This window comes from Bufo bufo, chromosome 6 (assembly GCF_905171765.1).
Source record: "Bufo bufo chromosome 6, aBufBuf1.1, whole genome shotgun sequence".
Taxonomy (NCBI): domain Eukaryota; kingdom Metazoa; phylum Chordata; class Amphibia; order Anura; family Bufonidae; genus Bufo; species Bufo bufo.
The window spans coordinates 403,754,755-403,778,173 of record NC_053394.1 but is presented as its reverse complement, the minus strand read 5'-3'; the positions used below and the strand labels follow the sequence as shown (position 1 = coordinate 403,778,173).

Sequence of the window (23,419 nt, the reverse complement as noted above, 5' to 3'; positions counted from 1 at the left end):
CTTCCTTAACTGTAGGAAACACATCCAGTGACTGAATTCATTCCTTACATACAGATAATGAAAGGACGTGTGTATATAGTCATGTCCAGTGTCAAAATGATCCTCTAGTGGGCGCAGACATTGATCCCATAGTGGGCCCCAAAAGTCCAGGAAAAAAATATTTTTGGAGCTGTCTTTAGAGACAATACATTGCCACTAGGGTCTATTTCCTTGAATCAAAACCATTTTGATGATATGTAAGTTGGGCCCCAATAATAATTTCCTGTTGTGAGCCCAAGGTACCTGATCATGTCTATTACCTGGTGATGTGAGGGACCACTGATCCTCCATCATGACATCCTTGTACAGATCTTTGTGCCCTTCTAAATACTCCCACTCCTCCATGGAGAAATAGATGGTGACATCCTGACACCTTATAGGAACCTGACAACACAATGATACAGTTATCACCCAGATCCCTTCACAGCGTTCCTGTATAATGTCCCAGCAGTGTCACCTCTCCAGTCAGCAGCTCAATCATCTTGTTGGTGAGTTCTAGGATCTTCTCTCTATTGATTTCCTCATGTATTAAGTGGTGAGGTGGAGGCCCTGTGATTGGGCTCAAGATTCTTCCCCATCTTTCAAGAACAGGGTCCTGACAGCACTCACTAGAGGTCTTCTTCACTACTGTGTAGTCCTGGTTATTGAGAGACACAGTAATAAATATCACTCCATACATCTCCAGAGTCCCTCACCTCTCCAGTCATGTCCATCTGTTAGTAACATAGATAAGACTATGTAATGTGACATCATCAGAATCTCTCACCTCTCCAGTAAGCCGGAAGAGGATCTCTAGGGTGAGGCTTATTATACTTTCCACCATCTTGTCCCTGTCCCTATCCATCCTTGACAGGTAAATCAGGAGAAGGATCTTAATTAGAAGATAGCCACTGGGCGGATCCTATATTGTAGGAACCTGAATGGAAAGGAGATGAGATGTTAAATCCTACAAAATCCCATGTAAAATACAATTACTGGAGAGAATAAGAGGAGACTTCATTAACTTTGATTTGCTCAGCACTACTTGTCTCATACGACTTAGATCCGGATTGTTATTGGTTAACATTTCTTATAAATCACTCTGCGTCTACCTTACTTTTATGCCATGACTAGGGTTGGACGAAACAATGTTTTTGAAGTGGACTTCAATCTGAATTTCAGGAAAAATTTGATTTCACATGAAGCCCAAATCCCCCGTGCTTCGTGGCAATGAATCAATTTTCTCTGAAATGGCGGTAAAAAAAACCCCTCACCTCATCCATTTGAGGACGAAGAGGTCGCCATGGCTATCTTGATAAAAGATCCAGCGTGAAATCATAGGATGTCACCACGCCGGCCATCGTGATGACATCATCACGCACCGTGCAAGATTTTGCGCGGTGTCTTCAATCAAGATGGCCACTTGACAGCCTCTTCTCGCTCAAATGGATAAGGTAGGTATTATTATAAGGTAAGTATGCGATCAGCCACAAGGCTGATCACATACATTTTCCCTTTCAGATGCCATGGTCACATTGCACTAATAGACCGAAGCTTCAAGCAGGCTTTAGTCTATTAGAGTAATATACCAATACAGGCCACTAGGTGGCAGCACTGTATTGTTATATTGAAAATGAAGTGTTCAATGATTGATATATAGCTATCAATGAATACAAAGGGCAATCTAATGATTGCCAGTTATAGTCACCTAGGGTGACTTAAAAAAGTAAAAAAAGAAAAAAAAGGAAAAAAAGGTTTTATAAATATAAAAAAAAATAATATATATATTATATATATATATATATATATATATATATATATATATATATACACACACACACACACAGTACAGACCAAAAGTTTGGACACACCTTCTCATTCAAAGAGTTTTCTTTATTTTCATGACTATGAAGGCATCAAAACTATGAATTAACACATGTGGAATTATATACATAACAAACAAGTGTGAAACAACTGAAAATGTGTCATATTCTAGGTTCTTCAAAGTAGCCACCTTTTGCTTTGATTACTGCTTTGCACACTCTTGGCATTCTCTTGATGAGCTTCAAGAGGTAGTCCCCTGAAATGGTCTTCCAACAGTCTTGAAGGAGTTCCCAGAGATGCTTAGCACTTGTTGGCCCTTTTGCCTTCACTCTGCGGTCTAGCTCACCCCAAACCATCTCGATTGGGTTGAGGTCCGGTGACTGTGGAGGCCAGGTCATCTGGCGCAGCACCCCATCACTCTCCTTCATGGTCAAATAGCCCTTACTTTCAAAGTTTTCCCAATTTTTCGGCTGACTGACCGACCTTCATTTCTTAAAGTAATGATGGCCACTCTTTTTTCTCTCCTTAGCTGCTTTTTTCTTGCCATAATACAAATTCTAACAGTCTATTCAGTAGGACTATCAGCTGTGTATCCACCTGACTTCTCCTCAACGCAACTGATGGTCCCAACCCCATTTATAAGGCAAGAAATTCCACTTATTAAACCTGACAGGGCACACCTGTGAAGTGAAGACCATTTCAGGGGACTACCTCTTGAAGCTCATCAAGAGAATGCCAAGAGTGTGCAAAGCAGTAATTAAAGCAAAAGGTGGCTACTTTGAAGAACCTAGAATATGACATATTTTCAGTTGTTTCACACTTGTTTGTTATGTATATAATTCCACATGTGTTAATTCATAGTTTTGATGCCTTCAGTGTGAATCTACAATTTTCCTAGTCATGAAAATAAAGAAAACTCTTCGAATGAGAAGGTGTGTCCAAACTTTTGGTCTGTACTGTATATATATATATATATATATATATATATATATATATATATATTCTCAAATCACCCCCCTTTACTTAAAATAAAAATACTTAACCAATAAAAAAAATAAACATCATGGGCATCGCCAAGTGAAAAAATGCCCATACAATTAAAATATAATAATATTAATCGGCATACAGCAAACGTAATGGGGAAAAAAAAAAAACTGCCAATTTGTCATTTTTTGTCACTTCAACTCCCCAATAATTTTTTTTATAAAAAGTGATCAAAAACTCGTACACGCTTAAAATTGGTATCACTGAAAAGTACAAATCGCCCCGCAAAAAATGAGCCCTCTCACAACCCTGTACACATAACTACAAAAAAGTTTTTGGGTTCAGAATATGGTGATTTTATTTTTCTCTCAAAGGTTTTAATTTTATTTTCAGTATTAAAAAGCAAGAAAATTATACAAGTGTGGTATCATTGTAACCGTACTGACCTGGAGAATGATAACAGGTAAATTTTACCGCATAGAGTATGGTGTAAAAAATAAAAACCTTTGTCAGAATTGCGTTTTTTCCCAATTCTACCCCATTTAGATTTTTTTTTCTGCTTCCCACTACATTGTAAACCGTAAATGGTGCCATTAGAACGTACAACTTATCCCGCAAAAAATAAGCACTCATAAGGCTATGTGAACGGAAAAATACAAAATTTAGGACTATAGGAAGGCGGGTAGTGAAAAACGAAAACGCAAAAATGAAAAATCTCCGGGTCTTTTAAGGGTTAAACCCTTAATAAAACAGATAATTAAAGTGATTCTGAAATAGTTTTTATGGCAAATTGTGCATCATGTTAGTGGGCAATTGTGGTCAATCTATTTTGGATTTATTTATGAAAAAAATCTAACATTTTTAAAAAACTTGGAAAAATGTTTAATTTAAAAAATTTGAAATTTTCTGCTTTTAAAACAAACAGTCACACCACAGAAGTAAATAACTCATATGTGCCATATGTCTACTTTATGTTGACATCATTTCTAAACCCCTTCCCAACATCTGCTGTACATGTACAGCGGATGTCAGGTTGTTAATGATGGCGCCCTCTCAGAAAATCTATATAAAAGCAGTATCGCTGTATTCTTACTGTTCAACAAAATGAAGGAGAAGAAAATGAAACCCATTAAACTGTGGTGCATTCGTTTTTTTTTCTAATTCCACTTGGATTTTTTTACCAGCTTCCCACTACATGGTATGCAATATTAAAAGGTGTCATTATAAAGTACAACTCCCCCAACTAAAAAAAAAAAAATATGGAAATGGAAAAATAAAAAAAAGTTAAGGTCCCGAGAAAAATCGCTCTTTTTTAATTATTTTAAAGGGTTTCTATCACTTCGTTTCACATATTTAGGTGTCAGACACTAGAGATCCGCTAGTGTCTGCTCTGCCAAACCATCCTAATATAATTGCTTTTGGGGCAGCCGTTTTGCTAAAAAAAGAACTTTTATTAATATGCTAATGAGCCTCTAGGTGCTATGGGGGCGTCATTAGCACCTAGAGGGCTCCGTCTACCTTCAGAAACTGCCGCCGCCCAGCGCGTCCCTCCAGCCCGCCTATCTCCTCCGGAATGAGATCCTCCCTGTGAGCGCCTGTATTCGGCGCATGCGCAGTGAATGTCTGACCGCTTCCCTGCTCAGACATCTCCACTGCGCCTGTTCCTCGGAGCACTATGACGTCATCGCGCAGGCGAGATGTCTAAGCAGGGAAGCGGTCAGACATTCACTGCGCATGCGCCGAATACAGACGCGCACGGGGAGGATCGCATTCCGGAGGAGATGGGCGGGCTGGATGGACGCGCTGGGCGGCGGCAGTTTGTGAAGGTAGACGGAGCCTCTAGGTGCTAATGACGCCCCCATAGCACCTAGAGGCTCATTAGCATATTAATAAAAGTTCTTTTTTTTAGCAAAACGGCTGCCCCAAAAGCAATTATATTAGGATGGTTTGGCAGAGCAGACACTAGCGGATCGCTAGTGTCTGACAGCTAAATATGTGAAACGAAGTGATAGAAACCCTTTAAGGGCATTATAAAGGCTTAAAGGCTATGTGGAAATTTTCTTTTAGAATTGCATTTTACTCATTTTGGGCTAAAATCTTTTTTTCTATTGGTCTTTATTGAAAATATTGAGCTGTTCTGTCAAAAAGGGTTAACTGTGTGGTACTTTCACTTTGTGCCAGTCTTCTAATAACCCTTATCTCTAAATTACTTATGGCCTCATGCACATGAATGTATACTCTTTCCGTGTCCGTTCCGTTTTTTTGGGGTCCGCAAAAAAACAAAAGTTACTCCGTGTGCATTCTTTTTCCGTATGTCCGTATTTCCTTTCTGCAAAAAAATTGGAACATGTCCTATTATTGTCCCTTATTACAGACAAGGATAGTACTGTTCTATCAGGGGCCAGCTGCTCCGTTCCTCAAAATACAGAATGCACACGGACGTCAACCTTATTTTTTGCGGATCCATTTTTTGCAGACCGCAAAATACATACGTTCGCGTGCAAGAGGCCTAAAGGTCATAAACACTTATTTAAGTCAAATTCTTATCAGTAAGATAAGGATTGAGCTATAATAAATGTTTAGGAGGTCAGAGAGCAGAGATAAGGAGCCCGTCAGCTCCCTGCCTGACGGAAAAGAGAGAAAATCCAGCTGCTACTAGAGCATTTCAGCTTTGTACAGAAAAAACGGCTCCATATTTTTAATAAAGACCAATAAAAAAAAAGGTATTAGGTCAAAATAATTACAATGCAATAATAAAAAAATGTCCCAAAGGTGTACATAGCCATTAAATGTTTAAAACCAATTTTCCACATTTTAAAGATATTTTCCAAAACCTATTTTGTCAGAGACCAATTCAGATCTGAGGGATCTTTGACATGACCCAGCACATTTTTAAACTGCACCCCTCAAAGTATTCAAAATGACATTAGGGAGGTTTGGCATTTCACAGATATTAACTCCTTCAGTACTGAGCAACTTTTCACCTTAAATCCCAGGCCATTTTTGCAAATCTGACATGTGTCACTTTATGTGGTAATAACTTTGGAACACTTTTACTTATCCAAGCCATTCTGTTTTTTCTAGACACATTGTACTTCATGACAGTGGTAAATTTGAGTCGATATATTTCACCTTTATTTATTAAATAATCCCAAATTTACAAAAGATTTGGAAGAATTCACAATTTTCTAAATTTGAATTTTTCTACTTTTAAAACAGATTCCTCATAAAATAGTTATCAATCAACATTCCCCATATGTCTGCTTTATGTTGGCATCATTTTGTAAATGTAATTTAATTTTTTTAGGACGTTAGAAGGCTTAGAAGCCATTTTTCAAATTTCCAAAACTATTTTTTAAGCACCAATTCAGTTATAAAGTGATTTTGAGGGGCTTACTGTCACGCTTCGGTGGGGGAGGGAAACACCACACAGAGCATAGGAGGGAAGGGGAGAACAGGGAATCAGGCCTGAGAACTATGAAGGAAGATGGACACCTTCTAGTGAAAACCCTAACCAAAATTCTGACTACCAGTATGAACAGACCCCAAAGGTAGGGGAGTTGATACGCAGAAATACCTAGAGTCCTATCTAGCCCTATAGGACCCTGGTACTAATGGCAGGGACGAGACTACCTGTTCGTCCAAAAGGAAGGACAAACAGGAGTCTCCTTCAGGTCTAATACAAACAATAGGGAAATGCAACACACAGAACCCAAACAAAATACAAAAGGGAAAGGAAAGACTTAACTTCAAAGGAGCTATGGAAGCACCAGGAACTCAGCCAAGGTCTAAAAACAGAAGCTATAAACCGCACAGCATAGTGGGAAAAGCAACCATAAATAAGGAAGGTTAAATGACCACATTAGCAACGCCAGGAGGCAAGGGGTGTGGCCATTACCAGAAACAACACAGATGCCTATTGATCCATAAGGAAAACCTGTCAGATCAAACCACGTGTTGCCAGTCTCACCGATCTCCTGCCATTCACTGTCACCGGAACGTCCGTATGTCTCGGTACGTCCGTGACATCACCCAGGACCGACCTTATCCGGGTGAGACCTGTGAAAAGCTTTCACCAAAGGACTGGCATTCACGTCAGATGCCGGTACCCACATTCTCTCCTCTGGTCCATAACCCTTCCAGTGAACAAGATACTTTAGAGATCTACGGAGAACTCGGAGAGTCAATTATCTTGGCGATCTGAAATTGCAAACTACTGTCCACCATGACAGAAGCGGGTGGCAAAGAAGATGGCTCCAAAGGTTCAACATATCTCTTCAACAAAGATTTATGAAACACATTATGAATTTTCAGGGCCTGAGGAAGTTCAAGATGAAAAGCTACAGGATTAATAATGGCAGTGATCTTATATGGACCAATAAACCTTGGATCCAACTTTCAAGAAGGTACCTTCAACTTAATGTTTCTTGTGGACAACCACACAGAATCACCCACTCTTAGGTCCGGACGATTCATACGTTTTCTTGTCAGCCACACGTTTATATTTGTTGCCCATATTCATCAAATAATTTAGAATTGTCCGCCATACAGATGACAATAATGATGAAAAACGTTCCTCCTCAGGGATACTAGAAGTTTCTGAACCACAAAATGTGCCAAACTGCGGGTGAAACCCATATGCCCCAAAAAACAGCGAGTTCTCAGTGAACTCCTGTCTACGATTATTTATGACAAACTCTGACAAAGACAAAAACGAAGACCACTCCTCCTGGTTCTCAGAGACAAAACATCTCAAGTAAGTGCGCTTCCTCTGTCCGTTCGACTGAGGAGGAAAAGCCGAAGAAAAGGACAGTTATACCCTCAGTCGAGTACAGAACGCCTTCCAGAATCTGGACACAAACTGAGTCCCACGATCTGAGACCACGTCAGAGGGAATGCCATGAAGTTTCACAATGTTGTCAACAAACACTTGTGCAAGTGTTTTAGCATTAGGTAGGCCCGGCAACGCTATAAAGTGCACCATTTTATTAAAGTGATGAACTACCACCAGAATAACTGTCTTTCCTGAAGAATTAGGTAGTGATAAAATCCATGGATAAGTGTCCATGGTCTGGACGGGATGGGCAACGGAAGTAGAGATCTGGAAGGCCAAGTATGTGTCACCTTAGCGCATGCACAGGTACTACAGGCTGACACATAGTCCTCAACACACTTACGAATCTACGAGAGATGAGGTCGGCAGTAGATCTGCTCCCAGGGTGTCCCGTAAGAACTGAACAGTGATGTTCCTCAAACACCTTGTGACGCAACTCCAATGAAACAGTTTCCCAGAGGGACAAGAATCCGGTGCATCTCCCTGGGCCTCTAACACCTTCACCTCTAGGTCAGGGTAAACTGCTCCTACCCCCACCTCGGACGTGTCCACTTCCACAATAAAAGTTTGTGACATATCAGGCTGCACCAATATAGGGGCAGAAGAGAAGCACTCCTTAATCACAGAAAAGGCTCGCAACGCCGAATCAGACCATACTGAGACATCTGTCCCTTTCTTAGTAATGTCCGTTAAGGGTTTTATTAATGTCGAATAGTTCTGAATACATTTTCGATAATAGTTGGTGAACCCCAAAAACCGCATAAGTGCCTTCAGATTTTCGGGTCGATCCTAGTCCAATACAGCATGGACTTTCTCCGGATCCATTCGAAAACTCGAAGACGACAACAGGTATCCCCAAAATTGCACCTTGTGTACAGCAAAAACATACTTCTCTAATTTTGCATACAATTTATTATCTCTTAGGATCTGAAACACCTGTCTAACATGATCCTGATGAGTCTCCACGACTGGAGAATAAATTAGAATGTCATCCAAATGCACGACTACAAACCTCCCCACCATGTGATGAAAAATGTCATTCACAAAATGCTGGAAAACCGCAGGAGCATTGGTCAACCCAAACGGCATGACCAGGTTCTCAAAGTACCCCTCAGGAGTATTAAAAGCCATCTTCCATTCATCCTCTTCCTTGATCCTAACCAGATTACCATACTTTTCACCCAATAAGACGCACCTAGGTTTTTGAGGAAGAAAATAAGAAAAAAAATATTTTGAACCAAAAGGTGTGCTTTTGGTGGGTTTTGAACTAATGGTGGTCTGTGGATGGCACTGTTATGGGGGCATCTGTGGATGGCACTGTTATGGGGGCATCTGTGGATGGCACTGTTATGGGGGCATCTGTGGATGGCACTGTTATGGGGGCATCTGTGGATGGCACTGTTATGGGGGCATCTGTGGATGGCACTGTTATGGGGGCATCTGTGGATGGCACTGTTATGGGGGCATCTGTGGATGACACATATATAGCATCTTATCTAATGTGTCATCCACAGATCCCCCATAACAGTGTCCCTGTGTAGTGAATGGGGGCCGGCATCTGGTTCTGAAATCGCAGCGGGGCCCGGTGCAGTCACTGTATTCTACTACACCGGGCCCCGCTTACTACTAACTTCTTGGCAGTCAGGAGGCCGGCAGCGTAACTCACTACGTCATGCACCTGCGCCGCCTGCTTCATTCATAAAGTGGGCAGAGCAGGCGAGTGACGTAGTGAGCTACGCTACGAGCGCCCGGCCTCCTGACTGCCAAGAAGTTAGTAGTAAGTAGTACAGCGCTGGATTTAAGATGATTTGAATACTTTAACAATACCCACAAGTTAGATATGATTATACTACAGTGAGCGGGGCCCGGTGTAGTAGAATACAGTGACTGCACCAGGCCCCGCTGCTATTACAGAACCAGATGCCGGCCCCCAGCCTCTCCTCCCTCTCAGCCGATACACCCGACGGTCGCAGCATTCGCCCCATAAGACGCACTGCTATTTTCCCCTCAATTTTGAGGGGAAAAAAGTGCATCTTATAGGGTGAAAAATACGGTATATGCCCCCTTAAGTCCAACTTGGAGAACACCTTGGCGCCAACAATCTGGTTAAACAAATCGGGAATCAAAGGAAGAGGGTAAGGATCACGGAGAGTAATCCGATTGTAAAAAAAAGACACAAATGCAATAGCACTCTGCAACCAGCACTCTGCCCTGCCTCTATGCTGGATGAGGCATTGGTGTAGTAATCAGATTGTGTTCACGGAAATCCAGACATGACTGAAGACCTCCGTCCTTTTTTTTTTAAAATAAAAAAGAATCCTGCAAACCCATGAAAATACATCAGCAAAATCAGATATAAAAGAAGGGAATGTCTTAGTAGTTAAAACAGAAAAAGATGCATTCAGACAATTGTCAATGCAATAATCACCCCAATCCAGAATCTTAACCACGGTAAACCCAGAACCATGAAGCAGAGAGACCCTCCAACACAAACCATGAGATAAATTCTTGATGAAAGTCAGCCACTCTTAATCTAATATCTTGCACCACTTGAGATAAACACTTCTGAGCTAGAGGTGCAGAATCAATAGCAAAAAACGGAAACCTGGAGAAATCGGGTACTACCAGTAAAAGACAAATGCACATTTTCTGACTCTCCTCTCACGCCTCCAAAAGTTAGATGGGAATTAAATGTCCCTGTTTTCTTTTTTTGCTGTTGAATGTATGGACATACTCTGATGAAATGTCCCTTCTGTCCGCAGAAAAAAAACACACACTCCCTTCCTATTACTAGTAATCTTAAAAGCGGACCCAGGAGTAGATCCCCCTAATTGCATGGATTCGTCCACAGACATAAACCCAGGAGTAGCTTCACCCAAAGAGTCAGAGGAGGACGATACGTTATGTGATAGCACATCCTGAGAGTGGGGGCCCCTAGATCTCTCTCTCAGGTGTCTATCAATGCGTATAGAAAGAGACATAGCAGCCTCCAGAGATACTGGGGTTTCATGAAAGGCCAAAGTGTCCTTCAGCCTCTGATGACCCTTGACAAAACTGGCTACGGAGGGCAGGATCGTTCAGCTCCCTATCTGTAGCCCACCTCCTAAACTCAGAGCAATAAATCTCAGTGGAACAATCACCCTGACGAAGGCCGCGCAGCTTGGTTTCGGCTAGAGAGGTCCGATCCGGATCATCATAGATAAGACCCAAAGCTTGGAAAAATTCATCCGGTCTGCGATCCGGTCTGCAGAGACGGTAGTACACTTACATCCTGCTTCCTGTGAGATCCGGGGGCTGGATCTCACAGGCGGACACGGATGGCAACCACGATGCCTAAGGATACCGCTGACCGCGGTAGTGCAATGGTTAATGTGCCGGCATTGGTGTTTTCATACAGCAGGGGTCCAGCTATCAGTGACTGCCGGACCCCTGCAGCCGATCAGAGCGCCGTAGTTGTACGTCGCTGGGATTTGTGACCCTGATTCCAGCGCTGCACATGTACGGCGCTGGTATCCAACAGGTTACAGCAACATGGAGATACATTTTCAAATTTGATCATTTTTCTGCAAGTGTTAACACAAAAACAAAATCCAATATGTATCACCCTGATTCTACACTTTTCAGAAATATCCCATGTGTGGCTCTAGTGTGCGTAGTGTGGATTTGGATGCTTTTCAATTAATATTTCAGGTTTGCCGAGGCCGTGTGGTCCCAGAACATAAGAAACAACCACAAAAGACCCCATTTTGGTAACGATACTGTACCTCACAAGGCATCCATCTAGTGATGGTTTTGGTAGCACGGGTGTTTCATAGCTCCTATCGGTGTTGAACCATGAAAATTAAAAAACTGACAGTAGGCAGGGCCAGCAATACCATAGTGCAGAGCAATATACCACCCCAGCAGAACCAAATACCAAAATACTGCCACCTGCGCTACAGTATTGAGCTGTATCGCTGTCCTGAAGATGTCGATACAGTTGAATTCACGAGGACACCTGCGACTTCTGGCCTACTTGTGTAGGAGAGAATCATCATTATGCACCCAGCTGGCAGCCGTGAGGAGGGCTTGAGTGGCCCTTCTCGGGATCGGCCCACCGGGAAATTTCCCTGTAAGGTCTACGGCCAATCCGTCCCTGCTCGATACCCTCTATGTGGTCATAAACTTCATTATGGGGACACGGCAGCGCCCAGAAGGGACTTCGATTTTTGAACATGGCTTGGGCCGAAATTATATTTTTAAGAGCCATCATTTTTTAGTTTTTTGTTGACTGAGCCGTGAAAGGGCTTGATTTTTGAAGGACAAGCTGAAGTTTTTATGGGTAGCATCATGCGGTACATATGGTTTTCCAATCGGATTTTAATTCATTTCTTGGGAGATGAGTTGATCAAGTTGGTTGAACTTTTTGTAACTATGAGGTGTCAAAATATATATTTTTTTAAATTTAATTGTTATGGTGTCCACTTGTGCGGGATAACTGCCATACCTTTATTCTGCTGGTCACTATGAATATGGTGATACCACATTTATATTTTTATGTTTTATTTACTTTGAACCATAAAATCACTTTTAAAATTATTTGTATTTTGTGTTGCCCTATTGGGGCTTAATTTAATTTTTTTTTCTTTTTTTCTATTGAAGCAGCTGTGTTTTTTGCAAATGGGCTGTATTTTTTATTGGTTTCATTTTTCTTTATTTACCTAACCTTTTTGGGAGATGAGATGAACAGAAACCAGTTATTTTGTCACCGTTTTTATTTTTTATGGGGATCAACACGAGATAGAAATGACTAATATTTAGAGGCCTGATATGATTATAGCAGAACTAAATGTAGATTTTTTCATTATATAGTATTTCATTAAAAATATACTTTTATACATAAAAAAAATAAAATTGTATCACCATATTCTGACACCCATAACATTTTTATTTTTCCGTTGAGGCAGCTGTGTGGGGGCTTATTTTTTGTGGAATGGGCTGTACCATTTTGGGGTACATATGACTTTTTGATTGCATTGTTTGGGAGAGGCAAAATGAACAAAATGCATCTTTTCGATAAGTTTCTTTTATAGGGTTCACTGTGCAGTATAAATCACATGTTACTTTTACTCTTTGGGTTCCTATGATTATGGTGATACCAAAATGATATCGTTTTTTATGTTTTACTACTTTTACACCACTATTTTTTTTTAAATCTTTTATGTCGCCATAGGTTAGGAGCTTTAGCCTTTTTATATCCCTCTTGACAAACTGTGTGAGGGCTTGTTTGTTTGCGGGACAAGCTGTACTTTCCATTGGTGCCATCATGGAATAGATAGGACATTTTGATCACTTTTTACAATTTTTTGATGACAAGTTGGCCAAATAATACATTTTTTATGGCTTTCACTATTTGATGTAGATAATACAATCATTTTATTCTTTGGGTTGATATGAAATTTATAGATTATGTTTTACTACTTTTGTTTCATAATTTTAACTTTTTTATTATTTGTTTTATTCTAAGAGCCATAACATTTTTATTTTTCCTTCGAGACAGCGGACATGTATGTGTGCAGGCCCCGTACTCATGGTCGGTGGTGGTCTGCCGCTGTACAGAGGGGATAGGTCGCTATAATGGGAAAACCCCTTTTAAATTAAGTCAATAAAACACAGATTTCCTATTACTTTGGGGCTGGAATTCTCCTTCTCTTCTGCTGTTCTCGCTCCGTGCGTCCTGCGAGGGTCCGGTGAGCGGAGACCGCTCTATTTTAACATGTCCGTTATCTCTCACCATGAACTGCGGAAATATAAAATGTTACAAATAATGAAGGAATTGCTATTTTTTTACCTTTTCCCCAACAATCAATAAGTTATATGGAGCCAATTATAACCGCAACTCCTCCCCCCAAATAACAAGCTCCGTACGGCTGCTGTACAGGAGGATTAAATAAAGTTATGGCTGTTGAAATATGATTTAAAAAAAAAAAAAAAAGCTTTGTTCTTAAAACCCCAGTCCAGAAGGGGTTAAAGATAATTCTGCTTCAGGGTTGCTAGGAGACTGTAGCCCCGCCCCCAAATAATCCACAGAACTCAGGTCACCATGAAAATAACCCTGACCCTAATCCACACAGGAGACCACAGAGACCCTGATATCACAGCACTTACCTAACGTCATCACCACACGTCCCAGAGTCACATGACCTACACCTCCCGGCAGCCCATACACTCCAGTCGTTACCCTGCCCCAGTAATCCTGACAGAGGATGGCGGTGACTGTACACATACCTCCACCTCTGGACACTACATGTATGGGGGAGACTAGTGGGCTAAAGGACCTTTCATGATGTCATGACCATGTGACCATGTGTGGGAGGAGTCAGGCTGTGCTGCTGGGGGAGGTAAAGGACCTGTGATGATGTCATGACCATGTGGGTGGAGTCAGGCTCCAGGATATGCTGTTGGAGGAGGTAAAGGACCTGTGATGATGTTGTGACCATGTGATCATGTGTGGGAGGAGTCAGGGGATCACATGACCAGGTGGTGCTCAGTGTATTAAGGACTCTGCTGTGGTGGTTGTCCTGGATGAGGAGAGGTTTATGTGTAGCATCAGGATGGAATTACAGTTTGTATGTAGCAGAGCTGTCTCTGTGTGATGTGTATGTAGCGGAGCTGTCTCTGTGTAATGTGTATGTAGCAGAGCTGTCTCTGTGTGATGTGTATGTAGCGGAGCTGTCTCTGTGTAATGTGTATGTAGCAGAGCTGTCTCTGTGTGATGTGTATGTAGCGGAGCTGTCTCTGTGTGATGTGTATGTAGCGGAGCTGTCTCTGTGTGATGTGCATGTAGCGGAGCTGTGTCTGTGTGATGTGTATGTAGCGGAGCTGTCTCTGTGTGACGTGTATGTAGCGGAGCTGTCTCTGTGTGACGTGTATGTAGCAGAGCTGTCTCTGTGTGATGTGTATGTAGTAGAGCTGTCTCTGTGTGATGTGTATGTAGCAGAGCTGTCTCTGTGTGATGTGTATGTAACAGAGCTGTCTCTGTGTGATGTGTATGTAGCGGAGCTGTCTCTGTGTGACGTGTATGTAGCAGAGCTGTCTCTGTGTGATGTGTATGTAGCAGAGCTGTCTCTGTGTGATGTGTATGTAGCAGAGCTGTCTCTGTGTGATGTGTATGTAGCGGAGCTGTCTCTGTGTGATGTGTATGTAGCAGAGCTGTCTCTGTGTGATGTGCATGTAGCAGAGCTGTCTCTGTGTGATGTGTAAGTAACGGAGCTGACTCTGTGTGATGTGTATGTAGCGGAGCTGTCTCTGTGTGATGTGTATGTAGCAGAGCTGTCTCTGTGTGATGTGTATGTAGCGGAGCTGTCTCTGTGTGATGTGTATGTAGCAGAGCTGTCTCTGTGTGATGTGTATGTAGCGGAGCTGTCTCTGTGTGATGTGTATGTAGCGGAGCTGTGTCTGTGTGATGTGTATGTAGCGGAGCTGTCTCTGTGTGATGTGTATGTAGCGGAGCTGTCTCTGTGTGATGTGTATGTAGCGGAGCTGTCTCTCTGTGATGTGTATGTAGCGGAGCTGTCTCTGTGTGATGTGTAAGTAACGGAGCTGACTCTGTGTGATGTGTATGTAGCGGAGCTGTCTCTGTGTGATGTGTATGTAGCGGAGCTGTCTCTGTGTGATGTGTATGTAGCGGAGCTGTCTCTGTGTGATGTGTAAGTAACGGAGCTGGGGAGCAAATATAGGCCATTTTTTTCAGGGTCTTTGGCCGGGAGCCATGCCGTATGGGAGACACTAAAAGCCGCATCGGATTTCATTGAAGGTCATCACATATATATTCTGTCCGACAACGTATGTTAAGATACCTGTCACTCCAGTAGGTCCGTCCATCAAGACACCTGTCACACCAGCCTGTCCGTTCATCAAGACACCTGTCACTCCAGCCTGTCCGTCCATCAAGACACCTGTCACACCAGCCTGTCCGTCCATCAAGACACCTGTCACACCAGCCTGTCCGTCCATCAAGACACCTGTCACTCCAGCCTGTCCGTCCATCAAGACACCTGTCACACCAGCCTGTCCGTCCATCAAGACACCTGTCACTCCAGCCTGTCCGTCCATCAAGACACCTGTCACACCAGCCTGTCCGTCCATCAAGACACCTGTCACTCCAGCCTGTCCGTCCATCAAGACACCTGTCACACCAGCCTGTCCGTCCATCAAGACACCTGTCACTCCAGCCTGTCCGTCCATCAAGACACCTGTCACACACTCCCAAGTAACATAAAAAACAAAATTAACCCCGTCACTATGTGTTCCATCCTCCTGTGTGTACATACTCGTGTCCTGTGCTTGAATGGCACCATTCTGTAAAATATAAGTCTCCTATGCCCCATGTGAATTTGTGCCACCTATAATTGTAAAATACTACATTAATTAACCCCTTTTCTGCCCCAATAAGGATATTGGCACTACTCTGTGCCTTATACTAGACCCCTGTATATAATTTTCAGCCTCCTGAGGCTCATCGCCAGCCATCTGTGCTACCTTATAACTGCCAAGTGACTCAGGGAGTTTATATCCTAAAGGATATACAGGATTTTAGACCCCCCCAAAAAATCTATATGGCGGCATATGCCGTGCTTTTTTTTGAGGACACTGACTGCAACAGTGGAGGTGAAGTGACATTTTTAGTTCCTCAAATGATTCATCTAATGATGAACCTCCTCATAGGCGTCCTAGGGGTAGTGCGCAGTCGCAGCCCCGTACAAGTGACTCTTCATGGATCCCCGCAGATAACTATGTGCCCCAGGTGCCTGAATTTACAGCCACTCCAGGCATCAATGTAGATACCATAGGTTTCAGTGAAATACATTTTTTCCAATTATTCTTCACTGATGACCTAATTAACTTGATGGTGGAACAAACAAATAAATATGCAGAGCAATTTATTGCCTCCCATCCAGACAGTTATCTTTCAAGGCCCCACAAATGGACCCCAACTGACACCATTGACATACAACATTTTTGGGGACTTCTCCTTAGCAACAATACCAACAATACGTTCATATTGGAACAAAGATGTTCTATATCACACCCCTCTTCACTGTCTTGCCATGCCCCGGGCCTGTTTCGAAGCTATTCCCAGATTCCTACACTTCAGTAATAATAATGAATGCCCATCCCCAAGCGACCCCAGTTATGACAGACTCTTTAAAATTGGGCCAGTGATTGACCACTACAATTCCAAATTTGGTCAAGTATATGCCCCCTAAAAATGCCTCTGTGGATGAATCATTGGTCCACTTCAAAGGCCGATTACATTTCCGCCAGTACCTGCCCAATAAAAGGGCTAGGTATGGCGTGAAGTTGTATAAGGCTTGTGAAAGTGTATCCGGGTATACACTGCGCTTTCGTATTTACGAGGGAAAGGATTCAAAAATTGAGCCACTCGATTGTCCCCCGGTTCCGGGTATAAGTGGTAAGCTAGTATGGGATTTAGTCCACCCCCTGTTTGACCACGGATACCATCTTTATTTGGACAACTTTTACAATAGTGTCCCTCTCCTGAAGTGCCTTGCTGCCAGAGGCATAGGCACATGTGGCACAATTAGACAAAATCAAAAAGTGCTCCCTAAATCCTTTATAGACCAGACAGCGTCTGGTCGAGTTTGTTCAGTTAAAGGGATTAGGAAAGACACCACTCACTACTGTCTGACCTGCCCCTCTAAACAGGTCCTCTGCATTGGAGAGTGCTTTCAAGTTTATCACACCTTCACTGATATCCATTAAGTTACTTTAATTATTTTCTTAATTAATCCATGGGAAGACATTTTCAGTTTAGTATTTTTCCATTTAGCAATCCAATAATAGCTCCCCCCCCCCAAAAAAAAACAAAAAAAAAAAACCCTAAAAAATTCCCATTATACCCCTAGATGAATACATTGATGGGTGTAATTTTATTAAATGGGGCATTTCTTCAATTTTCTTTTATGTTCTGGCACCCCTAGAGCCTCATTTTTGGGGTTTTCACAACTCAGGGTGTCTTTAAATGTGACATGGTGCCTGAAAATTATTCCAGCAAAATCTGACCTACAAAAGCCATACGGTGTTCCTCCCATTCTGAGCCCTGCTGTGTGCCAATACAGCAGGCTACAAGCACATATGGGGTGTTTTCTGAATGAGGAAAAAATGGGGAACACATACTGGGGTGCATTTTCTCCTTTAACACCTTGTGAAAAAAAATTGGGGTCTGCTAGTAATTTATATTTTTCACAAATTTGTGCTTTGAAATCCTTTAACAAGTGTTTCTGCCTTCTGTGAGAGACCTGTTTGCTGAAAAGTACCCTTTCCACCACTTCAAATGTTCATACGGGGGTGCTCTTTCCAAAATAGGGTCACTTCTCAGGGTTTTTAAATTTCTGTGGACCTCAGGAATCTTTTAAATGCGACATGATACCTAAAATCAATGGCTGCCAATGCAGGTTAGCAAAATCCATATTTTGCAGTTTGACTCTAGAGCCCTGCAATGAGCCCATACATCATTTTTTGAGCACATATGGGGTGCTGACTTATTCGTGGCGAACGGGGAACAATATGTGGGGTGCATTTTGTCCTGTGACCCTTTGGGAAAGTGAAAAATGTGGGTGTAAAGCAACTTTTTCTGGAAATCTTTTAAATTTTTCCTTTTCACAGCCAAGTGTTTCCTAATTCTGTGAAACGCCTGATGGGTCAAAGTTCTCACTACACACCTTGAAATATTCCTTGAAGGGTGTAGTTTCCGGAATGGGGTCACTTTTTGGGGGTTTCCACTGTAGTGCCACCTCAGGGTGTCCTCATATGCGACATAGCTCCCAATTACCATTCCAGCTAAATCCGCTCTCCAAAACCATATGGTGCTCCTTCCACTCTGAAGCCTGCTGTGCACCCATAGATCAGTTGTTGAGCACACATGGGGTGTTTCTGTAAACTCTAGATTTAGGGTAATAGATTTTAAATTTTGTTTGGCTGTTAACTCTTGATATGTTTCAGAAAAAATAGATTCAAATTTTAAATCTGCTAAAAAAAAAAATGTTGAAATTTCATTCCCATTTTCCTTTAATTCTCGTGGGGCACCTAAAGCGTCAACAACGTTTGTAAAATCAGTTTTTAATAGCTTGAGGGGTGTCGTTTCTAAAATTGGGTGATTTATGGGAGGTTTCTAATATGTAAGCCCCAGAAAGTGACTTCATAAGGCCCCTTTTACACGGGTGAGTTTTCCGCGCAGGTGCAATGCACTGAATCCGGACCCATTCACTTCAATGGGGCTGTGCAGATGAGCAGTGATTTTCACGCATCACTTGTGCATTGCGTGAAAATCGCAGCATGCTCTATATTCCGGCGTTTTTCACGAAACGCAGGCCCCATAGAAATGAATGGGGCTGCGTGAAAATCACAAGCAAGGGTGGATGCGGTGTGATTTTCACTCATGGTTTCTAGGAGATGATAGAGATGAGCAACCCCGGACCCCATTAAAGTAAATTCACTGTATTATTTTCCCTTATAACATGGTTATAAGGGAAAATAATAGCATTATTAATACAGAATGCTTACTAAAATGTCGATTGAAGGGTTAAAAAAATATATAATTAACTCATCTCATCTACTTGTTTGCGCAGCCGTCATCTTCTTCTTTCAGGACCTACAAAAGGTGCTTTAATGACGTAATCGCGCTCACCGCATGGTGACGTCAGCGCAGGACCTGCTGAATAAAGATAGAAGATCCTTCCGCGCTCACCATTACATCAGAAAGAAGAAAGAAGACAATGCCGGCTGCGCGAACAAGTAGATGAGGTGAGTTAATTTTTATTTATTTTTTTACCCCCTCAATTGAAATTTTTGTAAGCATTCTGTATTAGGAATGCTATTATTTTCCATTATAACCATGTTTAAGGGAAAATAATAAAATCTACAGAACACCTAACCCAAACCCAAACTTCTGTGAAGAAGTCCGGGTTCGGGTCTGGGTATAACATTCAGTTTTTAATCACGCGCGTGCAAAACGCAATCTGAAGAACGCAATCACAGTCGAAACTGACTGAAATTGTGTGCGCACTCGCGTGGGTTTCACGCAATGCACATGCGACGCATCCGGAGTAAATCTGGGATGCCCGTGTGAAAGAGGCCTAACAGAACTGGTCCTGAAAAAAGTTGGGTTTTGGAAATTTTCTAAAAAATTTAAAGATTTGCTTCTAAACTTTTAAGCCTTCTAACGTCCCAAAAAAATAAAATGGCATTTTCAAAATGATCCAAACATGAAGTAGACATATGAGGAATGTAAAGTAATAACTATTTTTGGAGGTATTACCATCTATTATAAAAGTAGGAAAATAGAAATTTTGAAATTAGCAAACTTTTTAAAATTTTGGGTAAATTCAGTATTTTTTTTATAAATAAAAATTAAATATTTTGACTCAATTTTGCAACTGTCATGAAGTACAATATGTGATGAGAAAACAATCTCAGAATGGCCTGGATAAGTAAAAGCGTTTTAAAGTTATCAGCACTTAAAGTGACACTGGTCAGATTTGCTAAAAATGGCCTGGGCAGGAAGGTGCAAACTAGCTTGGTCTTAAAGGGGTTAATGGTCCTTTAAGGGAGCATTTACACGACAGTAAGTGTTTTGCGGTCCGCAAATTGCGTATCCGCAAAACACGAATACCGGCCGTGTGCGTTCCGCATTTTGCGTACCGCACATAACTGGCGCTATATAGAGAATGCAACCGCAGACAAGAATAGGACATGCTCTATCTTTTTTGCGGGGCCACGGTGTGCTGTCCGCATCTTTTGCGGCCCCATTGAAATTAATGGGTCGGCACCCATTCCGCAAATTTGCGGAATGGATGCGGATCTATTTATACGGTCGTGTGAATGCTCCCTAATACTGTGATAAATGTGGTTTGACGGTAGCAATTTATCCTTCAGTAAGCGGCTTTACAAAAGTCGCACGTCTTTACGAAAAAGTTGCATGTTCTATTAAAAAGTCGCACAAGATAAGTATGGTCCTCACTGGAAGGAAATTGCGCCATTTTTTGCGACTTTTTAAATTGTCGCAATAGTAAATCTGTCTAGAGATTCATTAACATAAGAAAACACACCCACTTTCAGAAAACACATAAAGTGACACGTCAGATTTGCTAAATTAGGCTGCGTCCTGAAGGTGAAAAATGGCTGTGTCCTGAAGGAGTTAAATTACATTAGCACGAAGAAATACTATATATATATATATATATATATATATATATATATATATATATATATATGTCACTGCCTGAGTGTTGTGCTTAAATCTTTCTCTGTTTTCCTGCCCCTACAGAGGTCAGGGGTCAATCTACTATTGTCACCGCCAATTCTGTGAGAAGGTCTGTTAGACGTTCTTCTCTACCTCTTGCATGACGTTCTTTGTTTTGGTTTCACTTTCTCATCTCCTTTCCTTCTCCCAGCTGTCACCTATTTACACTAATTGTCTCCCTTTATATTCCCTCCCATACTGCCTCACTTTGCGGTTTATACTTCTTCCTGGATGAGTTTTTCACTGCTGGAGGCTACTACTGCTGATTCCTCAGATAAGTATTTTTCCTTTATTTGTGTTTCCTTGCTGGCTTGATTCTAGGTGACCGTGACTCCGTCCGTATTAAGTGCAGGGAGGCGGTGGTCGTGTCCCCTCACTATTATAGGGTTTTCAGGTGTCACACAGTATTAGGTACGTGGGCATGCAATCGTCTACCATAAAGACCTTTGCATGGGCATAGCAGTCAGGGAGAGCTCTAGGGGTTTTATAGGGCTCACCCATATGCTCCTTAGTTTGGGATCAAGCCAGTCGGATGTTAATTTATAAGTTCCAGCTTTCTGCAACACCATCCGTGACATTATAAACCGCCATAACCGTCTTAAGCATGGATCCGGTTTCAGCCTTGATTGACCGCATGCAAGGTCTTTCGCTGGAGGTAGCAAAACTCCGTAAAACTGTGTCTCAGTTTCAGGTGACCGGTTCTGCTGGCGTTCATGGAGTTTGTTCCGAGCCTAAGATCTTGCTTCCGGATACGTTCTCCGGGGGTAGTGAGAATTTTGTTCGTTTTAGAGAGGCTCGCAAACTCCATTTTCGCCTATACCCCATTCCTCTGGTGATGAGGAGCAGAGAGTGGGGATCATCATCTCGCTGCTCAGGGATAACGCTCAGTCTTGGGCCTTACCGCTGCCGGTGGGGGCACGGCCCCTCCGATCGGTGGATTAAGTTTTTGTAGCCCTGGGGCAGATATATGATGACCCGGATCGAATTGCTCTGGCTGAATCTAAACTGCGTCTTTTATGCCAGGGTAAACAGTCCGCAGAGATATATTGTTCTGAATTTCGGAGATGGGCAGCTGATACTGGTTGGAATGATGCTGCATCCGAAGTCAATTTTGCCATGGTCTTTCGGAGGGATTGAAAGATGCATTTGCTTTTCATGAGAGACCAGCCTCGTTAGAATCTGCCATGTCTCTAGCTGTTCGTATTGACAGGCGTCTTAGAGAGAGAGAGGAGACTACTCCTTCCTGTCATATTCAGTCCAAGGACAGTGGGGCTGTCTCATTCAGTGCGCAGGCGTCTCAGTCTTTCTCAATCCCCTCTGAGGAGGAGGCCATGCAGCTGGGTTTGCTTGCCTCTGATAGTAGAGGATTCAGCTCTCAGAGGAGGGTTTGTTTATGTTGTGGGGGTATAAATCATTTGGCTAATGTTTGCCCCTCTAGGAGATTCATGGAGTTTTCTGAGGGTAATAAAAACAAAAAGAAAAAACCCTCTAAAAACCTTCCATTTGCTACTATTGGCAAAGTTGATGCGGAAATTGAAGGTTTGCCGTTTACTTGTAGTTCCCGTTTTCTCCTACCTGCCAAGGTGGCGCTAGACAGCAAGAACATTGTTTGTGAGATTTATGTAGATAGTGGAGCAGCTGTCAATCTCATTGATAATCAATTTGCAACAACGCAATTTTGTTCTTACGTTCTGCCCTGGGGTTAAAAATGTGAAGGCGGATGCCCTGTCACGTTGTTTTCCGGGAGGGGGGAACTTTGACAACCCGGGTCCCATTTTGGCTGAAGGGGTGGTCGTCTCTGCTCTTTATCCTCAGACTTGGAAGATCCATAATATTTTTCACAGGTCCCTATTAAAACCTTATGTCCAACCCACTGTACCCTCCTCTTTGCCTCCTCCTCCGATTGTTGTTGATGGTAATCTTGAATTTCAGGTCTCTAGGATTGTGGATTCTCGCATTATCCACGGTTCTCTCCAGTACCTCGTTCATTGGGAGGGTTATGGTCCTGAGGAGAGGATGTGGGTCCCAGTGGTGGACATTAAGGCCTATCGTCTCATCAGGGCTTTCCATAGGTCTCATCCTAAGAAGGTGGGCTCTGAGTGTCCGGAGTCCACCCGTAGAGGGAGGGGTACTGTCACCGCCAGTTCTGTGAGAAGGTCTGTTAGACGTTCTTCTCTACCTCTTGCATGACGTTCTTTGTTTTGGTTTCACTTTGTCATCTCCTTTCCTTCTCCCAGCTGTCACCTATTTACACTAATTGTCTCCCTTTATATTCTCTCCCATACTGCCTCACTTTGCGGTTTATACTTCTTCCTGGACGAGTTGTTCACTGCTGGAGGCTGCTATTGCTGATTCCTCAGATAAGTCTTTTTCCTTTATTTGTTTTTTCCTGCTGGCTTGATTCTAGGTAACCCTGACTCCGTCCGTATTAAGTGCAGGGAGCCGGTGGTCGTGTC

General features: G+C 42.4%; 3 protein-coding genes and 1 long non-coding RNA gene across 10 annotated transcripts in view; 2 read left to right on the top strand and 2 right to left on the bottom strand.

Moving 5' to 3' along the window:
• LOC121004457 (oocyte zinc finger protein XlCOF6-like) overlaps nucleotides 1–23,419 on the top strand; it is a 1,031,731-nt gene that overhangs the window by 336,427 nt on the left and 671,885 nt on the right. The gene's annotated exons all lie outside the window — the stretch shown is intronic.
• LOC121004526 (gastrula zinc finger protein XlCGF66.1-like) overlaps nucleotides 1–23,419 on the top strand; it is an 818,554-nt gene that overhangs the window by 409,331 nt on the left and 385,804 nt on the right. The window lies entirely within an intron of this gene.
• The window catches only part of LOC121004478 (oocyte zinc finger protein XlCOF7.1-like), a 1,216,478-nt gene that overhangs the window by 1,127,201 nt on the left and 65,858 nt on the right, over nucleotides 1–23,419 (bottom strand). The window lies entirely within an intron of this gene.
• LOC121004536 lies at nucleotides 363–13,907 on the bottom strand. The gene is made up of 4 exons (XR_005779730.1): nucleotides 13,808–13,907; nucleotides 806–955; nucleotides 497–676; nucleotides 363–423 (listed from the first exon to the last, which is right to left on the bottom strand). It is a non-coding gene; the product is annotated as an uncharacterized LOC121004536 (long non-coding RNA).